This window comes from Protopterus annectens, chromosome 12.part0, assembly GCF_019279795.1.
Source record: "Protopterus annectens isolate FY-2018-M chromosome 12.part0, PAN1.0, whole genome shotgun sequence".
NCBI classification, from domain to species: Eukaryota; Metazoa; Chordata; order Ceratodontiformes; family Protopteridae; genus Protopterus; species Protopterus annectens.
In genome coordinates this window covers 892,359,043-892,371,458 of record NC_056746.1, presented here as the reverse complement: position 1 = coordinate 892,371,458, position 12,416 = coordinate 892,359,043, and positions in this window count along the sequence as shown.

The window sequence follows — 12,416 nt, the reverse complement described above, 5'->3', positions numbered from 1 at the left end:
CAGGTTGATCTTTTATACAGTTGTTGCTTGTCATATCCATTTCAGCCTATATCACACCTTACAAAACTTTTTGTTTTATTGAAAGCCCTCCAGCAAAAAACAAATACACCTAATGCTCCCCAAAAACCTCTTAACTTAATAGTAACACACAAAGCTATGTACATCTTCAAACATTGAAATTTTACCCTCCTAAAAGGAACAATTGTCTCAAACTAACAGCCACACTCACAGACCTGGTTTAACCTAGAAAGAAGGTTATACATGCTAAGAAGCATGGTACAGCCTGTGCTTCTACTAAGTGCTGTCTGACTTAGTCTTTTCTTTATTGCTGTCCCAGATTGGGAAAACACTTGAATGCTTTCAGAATACATTATCTCCTAGCCACTGAAAGAAATACGTATTTGGTTGTATTGCTGTTTATCACATTCTCTCCATGGAATAATGAAAACCAGATACAGAGTTCCTTCTACAAGCTGTCTTGAAAGGAATTACTGACAGCCCAGCTATCTGGAATTTTCTAAATAATTATATGTCATTTGTGAATATCAACATGATTCTTATGCTTGTGTTACAAATGTATTAGAACTGTATGTTATGTATATATCAAAGTGCTGGTACAGACGCGTGTGTTGAAAAGGGTTGTAAAGTACTGAGCTTTAAAAATGTATCCACATTATACCCTACTGGAACAGAACAGAAATGTACATACAGTGTACCCTACTGGAACAGAACAGAAATGTACATGCACTATTGTAACTGTTTAGATATATATATTTTAAAAGGGGAAACTGGAATACAGAAGGCTAACTTGCAAACTTCAGAAAAATAGTTGAAATTAAATTAATTTATAGCCACGCCACAAAAAAAGGATGTTATCTTTCAGTTTCAGTGTAGTAACAGACACAATGTCTAGAACTAAAGATTCACTGTATTGTCTTGGAAGCGTTTTTATTGTTTTATGACTTCCAGGATCTGCCTTAGATCTAAGAAAAGCCCTTGTTTATGTATTTTCACAGGTAGATGCTAAATGTTATCAGCTGCATCAGTGGGGGTTTTACCTGGGATAGAGTCAGATGATAAGAAATTATGTCATCCTGCAAGCTATCCCAGCATTAATACTTGAGATATTAATTTAAGAACCCTCTGAGAGAGAGACTGAGTATTCCGTATTTTTTTTTTGACCTGCCAACATAAGCTGGCAGACCCACTCACCACATATGCCTTGCTTGTTCTGTAAGTAAGTTAATTAGGATATACTAATTTTCTAGATATAGTAAGGAATACAGCAATGTTTAATTTAGATGATTTTCTTTATTTATTTGAGACTGTCCTGCAATGTTGTTTTAAATATTTCCTGTGATTTTGAATTCTGATGTTACTGTGATTATATACTGAGTATTTTCTTGTTCTTTTATTATTTATTATTAAATATATTTAAACATTTCATTGTGGCTGATATTTGTGAGACATATTTAAGTTCTGAGAGTACTTGCATATTTATTTGGAGACACTGTGTAGGTGTAGGCCAGTCTTAATAGCCTTGCTCTTGGTCAAACTACCATTTACATTGATAGTAACATTACACAGTAAGACTGGACACCCTTTGTTAAGAGCCTTTAAGTAGCTGATAAAGAGTTGGCTGGTGGCAGTAATAACTACCTTATACTCTGGGCAGAAGGAGGCATAGCTAGTAAACCTGTGCCAGCCATTCCCAGGTGTGTGTGTGTGTGTGTGTGTGTGTGTGTGTGTGTGTGTGTGTGTGTGTGTGTGTGTGTTTGTAAATCAAATCTTAAAGAGTGTGAGAGAGGGTGCTGGAGGTCTTGGCTTGTCCACTCAGCTGAGATCTCAACCCTATAGCTGTGACAGTGGGGAGTCCTACTGGAGATCTGGAGAAAGAGGGAGAAACCAGCCCCGGACTAACTGTGGGTTCTGCATGCTCTTAAGGGAAATTGTACTAGATGCGAAGAGCTACATCTGGAAATACTGCCCGTGTGCCTGTCATCCTCCCAATGTACATCCCCCACTGGTACTAGTGGTGATGATTGAGGTTCTTTGATTACTGCACCAGTGCTGGGGCATCACAAATATTGGTGGGTAGTGGTGGGACATCCACATCACATATATTGGTTGCCAGTGGTGGGATATCCACATATTAGGATTCAGTGGTGTGGATATTGAATTCCTGTAGCCTGTAAACAGTGGTCACTAAGGAAGGTGTTTGTACTGTCAATCAGTCACACAGTGAACATTCAGAGCTTCATATCACAATAGTTTTATTGATTTATTTATTATTTATTTATTTATTTTTGTTAGCTTAGTTAATGAGGGGGAGCAGGCAAGTATTTCAGCAGAGGAGTATGACAAGCTGACAAGGAGCCAGTTGGCTGAGATGTGCCAAGACAAAGGACTGGTGCATGCCAACCTGACTAAAGCAGAAATGATTGCAGCCTTAGCAACAGCTACATCACAAACCAGCAACCAGGAGGACAATCAGACTGACCTTGGGAATGTAGAACTCTCAGAAAATGGACAGTTCAACCTTTCCACAGAGGACTTAAAAATCCATCTGGATTTAAATAGACTTGAACTGGAGGCCAAGCATTTGGAAATAGAATCAGCAGAGAGGATGAGATGCCTGAAGGCTGAAGAAAATTAGAAACTGAGGGGTTTGGAGGCTGAAGTAAGGGAGAAACAGAAACAAATGGAATTAGAATCAACAGAGAGACTGAGACTTCTGGAAGCTGAAGAAAATGAGAGGAAGAGGCAACATGAAAAGGAGATGCTGACTCTTCACCAGGGACATGGAGGTAAATGGGGAAGGGAGTAACCAAACCCCAGAAGCAACAAAAGTCAGTAGATTTCTTCAACAATTTACAGAGGATGATAATTTTGATAGTTTCATTCATTTGTTTGAAAGGGTATGTAAACAGTATAATGTTGACCAAAAGCTCTCGGTATGGTTCCTGACCCTCTTACTCCATGGTAAAGCTGTAACTGCTATTTCTAAATTGTCTGACACTGATTGCTTAAATTATAATACAGTTAAAAATTATGTATTAGAATGTTTTAAGTTAACACCTGAAGCTTATAGAAAGTGTGAGTGAATATATTGCTGAGTTAAACACGTATTTTCATAGGTGGGTGAGTGGGTGTCAAGTCACCACTTTTCAAGGACTGGCAGACCTTTTGGTCAGGGAACAAGCCCTTAGCTCTTTGCCTGGGGACATAAGAATCTGGTGAGCAGATAGGAATGTAATACCACAGAAGAGTTAAGGAAAAGGGGAGACCGATACCTAACAAGCAGGGCATCAGTGCAGAGCAAAGGGATACCCAGTGCTGTTCATGGGTCTAAGGGAACCCATGGTGGGTAGCCTAAACTGCCACAATAGAGTCTGCCAGTAGCAGGGGAAGCCACTAGTTCAGGTACATGACCAGGGCCAAGGCTTAAATGCTTTAAATGCAACCAGTGGGGCCATGTAGCATATAGATGTCCATGGAGGCAAGGTGGGGAACAAAAGATGGGAGAGCCAGTAAGTGGGAATGACAGAATGACAGCAGTAAGTTGTCTGGAGACAACAAGGCTACTAAACTACCACAAGCGTTTACAGCCTATCTTAGTGGATGGGAAATAGGCCACTGCTAAAACAGACACAGCCTGTGACCTAACCATTGTGAAGCCTGCAATGGTTAAAGATGAGCACCTTTTGCTTGGGCAGTCTACTCCAGTCAGAGCTTTAGGAGGGACCCCATTCTAAATACCTTTGGCTAGGGTCACCTTGACTGGGAAGGTGGAAAAGTATATAAGCAAGTAGGTGTGTTCGAGAATATCCCTACAGATGTACTAATAGGGAATGATTTTAATATTGCAGTACCTTGTGTGCATGCAGTTACATGCAGTCAGGCTTGGAGACAAACATGTGGGTCCAGTATCCTGGGGGGACCCATACAGACCACACACTTGAAACCAGGGCTAGTGTGGTGGTTACTTCTGTGAGGGAGCTACCCTGTAGCAGTGAGACTGAAGGTAAGCCACAGCTGCTTCTGGGTACTGATGTTCCCTTGGACAGAGTGAATGCAGGGACAGAGGTGACTAGCAGTACCCAGACTGACAGGGAGGCATCACTGTCAGAGAATACCAGACTTCCTGGGGAACAGGAGCTGGGAAGGGTTGCAAAGGGAGAGTTGAGACAGGCTCAGCTCTCAGACCTTACATTACAAGGCTTAATAGAGGTAGCTAGTGAAGCACCTGATTCTCAAGGGAAGGGGAATCTGTATACTAGGATAAAGGGTTATTGTATAGAGAGTGTTCCCCTGAGGGAGGGCTACAGGTTGAGAGAATACAGCAGATGTTAGTGCCCAGAACCTACTGTCTGGCACTTCTAACCATAGCCCATGAAAATTCCTTTGTGTGTCATATGGGCATAAAGTGTACCAAGAGATGTATTATGCAGAACTTTTATTGGCCTGGGATTTCCAGAGATGTTTCAGGGTACTGCAGGACCTGTGAGCAGTTCCAAAAGGTAGGCAAATCAGAAGACAAGCTCAAGGCTGCTTTGATGCCTTTTCCTGAGATTGCAGAGTCATTTCAGAGTGTAGCTATGAAGTTACAAGCTAGAGATGAGGAGAGAGTCCAAATGGGTATTTCTTGACTTGGAGAAAGCATATGACAAGGTCCCAAGAAAGCTGATCTTGGCAGTATTGTGGTGATTTGAAGTCCCAGAAATATTGGTAGAATTAGTGCAGGCTATGTACAAGGACCCAATGACTCAAGTACAAACAGTGTTCAGCCTCACAGAGGGGTTCCCATTGGGAGTGGGTGTACATCAGGGTTCAGTTCTGAGCCCACTGCTGTTCATACTGGTGATGGACTACATTAGTAAACAGGTTGGAGGGGACAGATCAACAAAGCTGCTGTATGCAGATGATTTGGCAGTACAGGCAGACTCTGAGATAGAACTTCAGCAAATGATAGGAGAATGGAATGCAAACCTGAAGGCACATAGGACGAAACTAAGCACAGATAAGATGGTGGTAATGGCAGAAAATTTGGGAATTAGAAGAAACTGAGAATAGAGATAGAAGGGAAGATAGTGGAACAGGTAAACAGCTTCAAGTATCTGGGAGGGGTGGTTGAGGAGAAGGGTAGTCTAAATGAAGAGGTCAAAGCTAGAATCAGAGGGGCTGCAGCCAACTGGCATAGAGCTTCAGGTGTAGTCTATGACAGAAGAATGCCAAAGAAGCTGCAAAGTAAGATGTACAAGTCAGTGGTGCGACCAGTACTACTGTATGGTACAGAAACCTGGGCAGTAAAGGCAGAACAGCTGAAGAAGCTAGAGGTGATGGAAATGAAGTGCCTGAGAAAGGTGGTAGGATGCACACTGTGGGACAGACAAAGAAATGAGGACATAAGAGCAGAAGCCAAAGTAGCTCCAATTGCAGAAAAGATTAAAGACAACAGATTATGGTGGTTTAGGCACATGTGTAGAAAAGCAGAAGACAATCTGATGAGGAAGATTTGGGACAGACAGGAAGAAGTTAAGAGGAAGCTAGGATGTCTAGCAAAAAGGTGGCTGGATTGTGTAAAAGAAGATCTGTGACAGGCATGAGTGTTAAAGATGGCAGACGTGTGGCACTGAATCAAGAGTGTTGGCAACAGTTAACATGATACCCTGACCCCATGTAGAAAAATGGAAAAAAAGGGGCTGATAATGATGATGATGATTCAGAGTGTAGCTATGGATACTGTGGGGCCTCTAAGTACCCCAAGTTCCACCGGAAAGAAGTATATCCTAGTGGTAGTAGATTATGCTACCAGATAGCCCAAGGTGGTGGCTATGTCCTCCATTGAGGCAGAAGAGGTGGCAAATGCTTTGTTAGAGATTTTCAGCAGGGTAAGTTTTCTAAAAGAAATACTGACTGACAGAGGTGCCAATTTCATGGCAGACCTGCTGGCTTGTCTGTGGAAGCACTGTGGGTTAAAACACCTAAAGATCACATTCTACCATCCCCAGACTAATGGTCTGGTTGAGAGGTGAAGCTCTGCACTGAAGACCATGCTACAGGCATTTGCAGTCCAGTTTAAGAGGGATTGGAACAAATATTTGCCCCATCTGTTGTTTGCTTACAAATAGCTGCCACAGGAATCCACAAGTTTTTCACCCTTTGAGTTGGTGTATGGGCATATGGTGAGGGGACCTCTAGATTTGATTCATGATGAGTGGGAGGGTGTGTGTGAATCCCACAAGCAGTCTGTTGTGGCATCTGTCCTAAACCTCAGGACAAGGCTCATGGAACTCATGGGCTTGGCCCAAGAAAACCTGACAGAAGCCCAGCACCAGATAAAGGTCTGGTATGACAGGAATGCTTGAACTAGAAAATTTGCTATAGGGCAGCAGGTTATGGTTCTCATTCCTGTCAGACACAACAAGCTGCAAGCAGCTTGGGAGGGTCCCTTCAAAGTGTTAAGAAAGGTCAGTAATATTAGCTACATGCTAGAACTGCTAGGCAGGAGGCAGGGTCATAAATTGTACCATGTTAATATGATGCAACTTTACCATGATAGGGAGTCCCTGGTGCTACATACTGGCAGTAGGAGGTAGGAGGAGTCTGAAGGGGATCTATGGCTACAGGGAGCCAGCCAAATCCCAAATTACTATGGTGGAGCCTAGGGTGGCAGGCATATGATAGGACAGTGCAGCACTGTAATGGGGTCAGCAATGCCAAGGCAGATGGAATCTCAAGACAGGGAATGGGCTAATATATTCCCAGATAGGTTCAACCAGCTCAAGCAACATTTCTCAAGGGTCATTTGAAAAAATAGCTTGAGTTTTCGAGGGGGGGGGTATTAAGAAAGGAGATACTGCCAGCCCAGCTATCTGGAATTTTGTAAATAATTATATGTCATTTGTGAATATCAACATGATTCCTATGCTTCTGTTACAAATGTATTAGAACTGTATGATATGTATATATCAAACTGCTTGTACAGATGTATGTGTTGAAATGGGTTCCAAAGTACTGAGCTTTAAAAATGTATCCACAGGTACTCTACTGAAACAGAACAGAAATGTACATACACTATTGTACCTGTTTAGATGTGCATATTTTAAAAGGGGAAACTGGAATACAGAAGGTTAACTTGCAAAACTTCAGAAAAATAGTTGAAATTAAATTTCTTTATAGCCACACCATAAAAAATTTTGTTATCTTTCAGTTTCAGTGCAGTATCAGATGCAATGTCTGGAACTAGAGGTTCACTGAATTGTCTTGGAAGTGTTTTTATTGTTATACGTCTTCCAGGATCTGCCTTATATCTAAGAAACGCCCTTGTTTATGCATTTTCACAGGTAGATGCTAAATGCTACCAGCTGCATCAATGGGGGTTTTACCTGGAATAGAGTCAGATGACAAGAACTGATGTCATCCTGCAAGCTACCCAGCAAGTAATATTTGAGATATTAATTTAAGAACTCTCTGAGAGGGACTGAGTATTCTGTATTTTTCTTTGACCTGATGACATCAGCTGAAAGACCCAATCATCACATATGCCTTGCCTGCTCTGTAAGTAAATTAACTATGACACAGTTATTCTCTAGATATAGTCAGATATATAGCAAAGCTTAATTTGGATGTCTTCCCTTTATTTATTTGAGACTGTCTTGCAATGTTGTTTTAAATATTTCCTGTAATTTTGAACCCTGATGTTACTGTGATTATTTACTGAGTATTTTCCTGTTCATTTATTTATTATTAAATATATTTAAACCTTTCATTGTGGCTATTTGTGAGACATATTTAAGCTCTGAGAGTACTTGCATATGTATTTGGAGACACTGTGTAGGCCACTCCTAATAGCATTGCCTTTGGTCAAACTACCATTTATATTGATAGTAACATTACACAATTAGATTGGACACCCTTTGTTAAGGGCCTTAAAGTAGCTGATAAAGAGTTGGCTGGTGGCAGTAATAACTACCTTATAGTATGGGCAGAAGGGGGCATAGCTAGCAAATCTGTGCCAGTCTTTCCCAGGTGTGTGTGTGTGTGTGTGTGTGTGTGTGTGTGTGTGTGTGTGTGTGTGTGTGTGTGTGTGTGTGTGTAAATCAAACCTCAAAGAATATGTGTGTCAGCTACTTGGGCAGGGTCATGAAACACTGGTTGGACAGAAAGGGTGCTGGAGGTCTTGGCTTGGCCACTCAGTTGAGATCTCAACCCTAGAGCTGTGCCATTAGGGAGTCTTATTGGGGATCTGGAGAAAGAGGGAGAAACCAGTCCCGGACTGACTGCGGTTTCTGTGTGTTCTTAAAGGAAATTGCATTAGATGCAGACAGCTGCATCTGGAAATACTGTGTGTGTACCTGTCAGCCTCCCAGTCTATGTCCCCCACTGCTACTACTGGTGAGGATTGAGACTCCTTGATTACTGGGCCTGTATTGGGGCATCACATATATTGGTGGGCAGTGGTGGGATACCCACATCACAAAAGCATTTATTTATTTGCTAGAAGAAAGCTTTATTATATTCAATGTTCTTTTTTATTTATTTGTTTTCTCTTAAGACTCATTACTAGATCAAGCCAAGGGCCTTAATCCAGTCAATCCTCTATGTATGACTGAGAAAAAGCACATACATTTTTCTTGTAACATGCTCTTTTGACCAGACTTGTCTGCTTTTTTTTACATTACAGTGATTACATTTATTAAAACTTTACAAGGAGAAAGAGAGAAGATGGGAAAAAAGAGGAGCATCTGTTTACTTTAGTATTCCCATTACACTTGAAAATGACTGAGAAAGCTTTACTTTATAGCATGCAGAGTATATCATGCATTATAAAACTACTATTGTTGAGAACAAAATTTTATTTTACTTACAATTAACTCCCTCTCCCCCTCTCCTAACTGTTCTTCCAAACATTAAGGACAGGAAGTAGAGCATATACTTTTCAGTCCCCTACAAGTTTAACAAACTCAAAAAAGTCCAATATGTACTGGTTTTCTTGTTCTGTCTTGTTTCACAGATACAATTTGTAATTCCACATTTATTTGTCAATTTCTGAGTTGCTGGTTTTATTTTTATTTTATTCCTGATTATTTCCATCTCCCCAATCCAGTCTCTGCTTCATTTCCAATGTACTTTCAGTTCTTCTAGTCAACTCTTGTGCTTTTTTCTGTCTCACAAGCATTTTCCATTGAAGCATTGGAAAAAAGGTTTCACTAGCACACTCTCTCTGTGGTCTTTATTAACAGAAGAACAAGAAGCGGAATATCCTTCTGTTTCACAGTTTACTTTTTTTGCTGGGCAGACTTTTGTATTTCCTCCTTAGCATGTTCTACATCAAAAAATGATTTTGTCCCTCCAGAAAAGAATATTCTGAAGATAGCTGTGTACAGCAGTTTGAATCTCTTGCTTGCCTCTCAACATCCCCTGATAAGTGGAATAAATTTACTCCTCTTCTGCCTTTTGTACAGTGAGTAATCATTTTCCCCAAACACCCTGCTGTCTCCCACTTTTAGTACTTTGTCCTTCAGCCACAGTTTTGTCAGAATCAACTCCTTCTGCTTGTAGAATTGCATCTTTAGTATTAAAGGTCTAGGCTGCTTAGTCGTGGATAGATTTGGACCATACACACAATGTGCCCTTTCAATTAACATGTTCTGATGAGGAGTACCAGTCCAGTTGCTTATTTTTGCTTTCATAAAATTAATACAGTCTGTTCCATCCAGCTTCTCTGGTACAGCAAAACATCTCATATTTTCCCTATATGCTCTGTTCTCTAATTCTATTATTTTTTTGAAATAGCTCTTCTTGAGCAGTCTCATATTCAGCTAGCCTGTTCTTCATTTTGACCTCAGATTTTGCAGTTTTATCACCTTGTCTGAATATCTGTTTGAAGCTTCTTCCATTTTTTCCAGCCTTTTGTTATTTGAGTTGATATGCTTCATCATTGTTTCATTTATTTTAATCGGCTCTGAGTACATTGACTTATATTTTCCTCTAAATTACTGGAAGTCATGTCTTTGACCAAAGCTGGAGCTTGCACTGCTTTTTGCTGAACAGCTACAGAATTCTTCCCAGTCAGTGTTTTTCTTCACCTTTTGTGATTTATTTTCTTTCAGGTTCTCTGAATTTATTTTTTGCTGTTATCAAAACAGTGCACTTGCTAGCCAGTTACTGAAATTTACCCAAAAATATGAGTTTACTCACCCTCTCTTCTGAGTTTCTGTTTTCACCCTGGAATAGCTGAAAATAAGCTGTTACTCAGTGTGCAGCCAGCTTGGAAATCCAGGGCGCTCCAATCCTTAAGACCCTTCCTTTGCTTGATAAGTTAAACTTAGGTCCCATATGTCCATTGTGTACAGACTCGTGTCATTCTAGTGCTTTACATTCTTGTCATATGCTATTTCTACAGCTCAGGATAAAGGATGCTGCAGTCTCGAATGACTGTCCATTGTATTATATGTTAAACTGAAGTCCTATCTTTTCAGTGTACATGGTTGTTCCACAGGAACACACACCAATGTGTAGTTGTTGCTCCTCATGTTAGCCTAGGGCTTCACATTCTCAGGATGCTCATTTCATCTGGATGCTTGTCTTCATTACCACCTAGTTCTCATCATGCTTTTCACATCCTAATGCGATGTTGCTGCACCTAAGGTGTTGTACTTCAGTTAACATGTAAAACTGAGGTCCCAAAAGACCACAGTGCGCATAATTCAGATTAACCACACATTTACCAGTATGGAGCTGATGGTGCATTTATCATCCTACTACTGCTCATCCTTCTATTCAGTGCACAAGAAGTACTGTGGTCCTGAGCTGCCCATGTTAAGCTCTGGTCAGTTTTGGCCAGCTCAGTAGTAATACTGCTTGAATGGAACACACATACCAATGCATAACTGGTGCTTGGCTCCCACCTTACACAGTTGTATGATGATATACTTTTTCTTTGCAAAGTACATACATGTTCTTTAATGAATACATGATTCTTTACAGAAGCAATATCCTTAATCATAGATGCTAGAGACAAATAATGGTTCTTAGTAGCAGTAACAAACCAAGGCAGAACAGTTCAATCCTGACCAAACGACAACTGAAATGATACTTGATGAATTGTGACACACCAAGCCAAATTCCCAAAAAGTGGAGAGAATAAAAATAATCCAAATCCAGCAGTCCAGTAGTCCAAACAAAACCTTTATTGAGCGCTTTCATCTCGGTCAATCCCGAGACATCATCAGAATAAGTACACACTAAAAAACTCTTACTTAAATACATAACCAGATTATTGCACTTAATTACTCATTTAAATAATCAAAAACTCTTAAAAGAACAGTCACTCTATATACAAATTCATCTAGTCAGTGCCTTCCATTTTAAAACTGGCGCTAATGACAAAGTTTCATTCAGACCATGAACTTGAAATGAATTTAGCAGGAATTGCCATTTTAATTCACACAATTCGATGTTCAGTTCCCACCAACCCCCTCTTAAAGATTTATGCACTACTTCTAAAATGCCAAATCTAAACCTTTTAAAATCAGGGCATTTGACTGATTGTCTATATAAGATATTTTTATAATTTTTCTGCGCAATGGCATAACCATGTTTGTATATATGTTTATTTAGCTGTCTCTCTGTTTTACCCACATAAAAATATTTATGAGTCACACACAGCTAGGTAAACCAAGCTCTTAGTTGCACAAATTCCTGGTTTAAAAACCACTAAATTCACCTTGTTGGGTAAACTTATACATTTTTCTTCTAAAATATATTTACAGTATGAACAATGTCCACATTTGGTAGTACCTTTTTCAAATAGGTCGGGTAGTATAATATTATGTTCGAACAAATACTTCAAATTTTTACCCTTTTTATACACAAATTTTGTCTCGTCCCCAAACTTTTGTATAAATTCTGTGTTACTCCGGAAGATAACCCAATATTTTTTCATAATTTCTTTGACTTCTTTTGAACCTTCACCAAATGGTACCACCATACTGTTATTAAATTCTTCTATTGATGAATCATTTTGGACCCCAACATTTGTTCTTCCTGAACCTAAAAGTCATTTAAACTTCATGCCCTATGCCTGTGCCACCTCTTTGCTCACCTTACAAATAAGGTCTCCAGGATAGCCTCTCTCTAAAAATAAATTAATAATAATACTTCATTCCTCAAAAGATTCTAGTCTGAACATACTCTTGTGACCCTCACTAATTGTCCTTTTAACATGTTCTTTCTTGTTTTAAAGGACTGCTGACTGTTAAAATTCAAATAAGAGTTGGAAAATCTATAATTCCTAAAAATAGTTGAACAAAACTTCCCCTTAGATATGTCTTTACTTTGCATTACATCTAAAAAGTCAATGCTGGTATTAGAACTTTTACTAGTAAAGGTCAAAAATGAGGGGAGTTGAT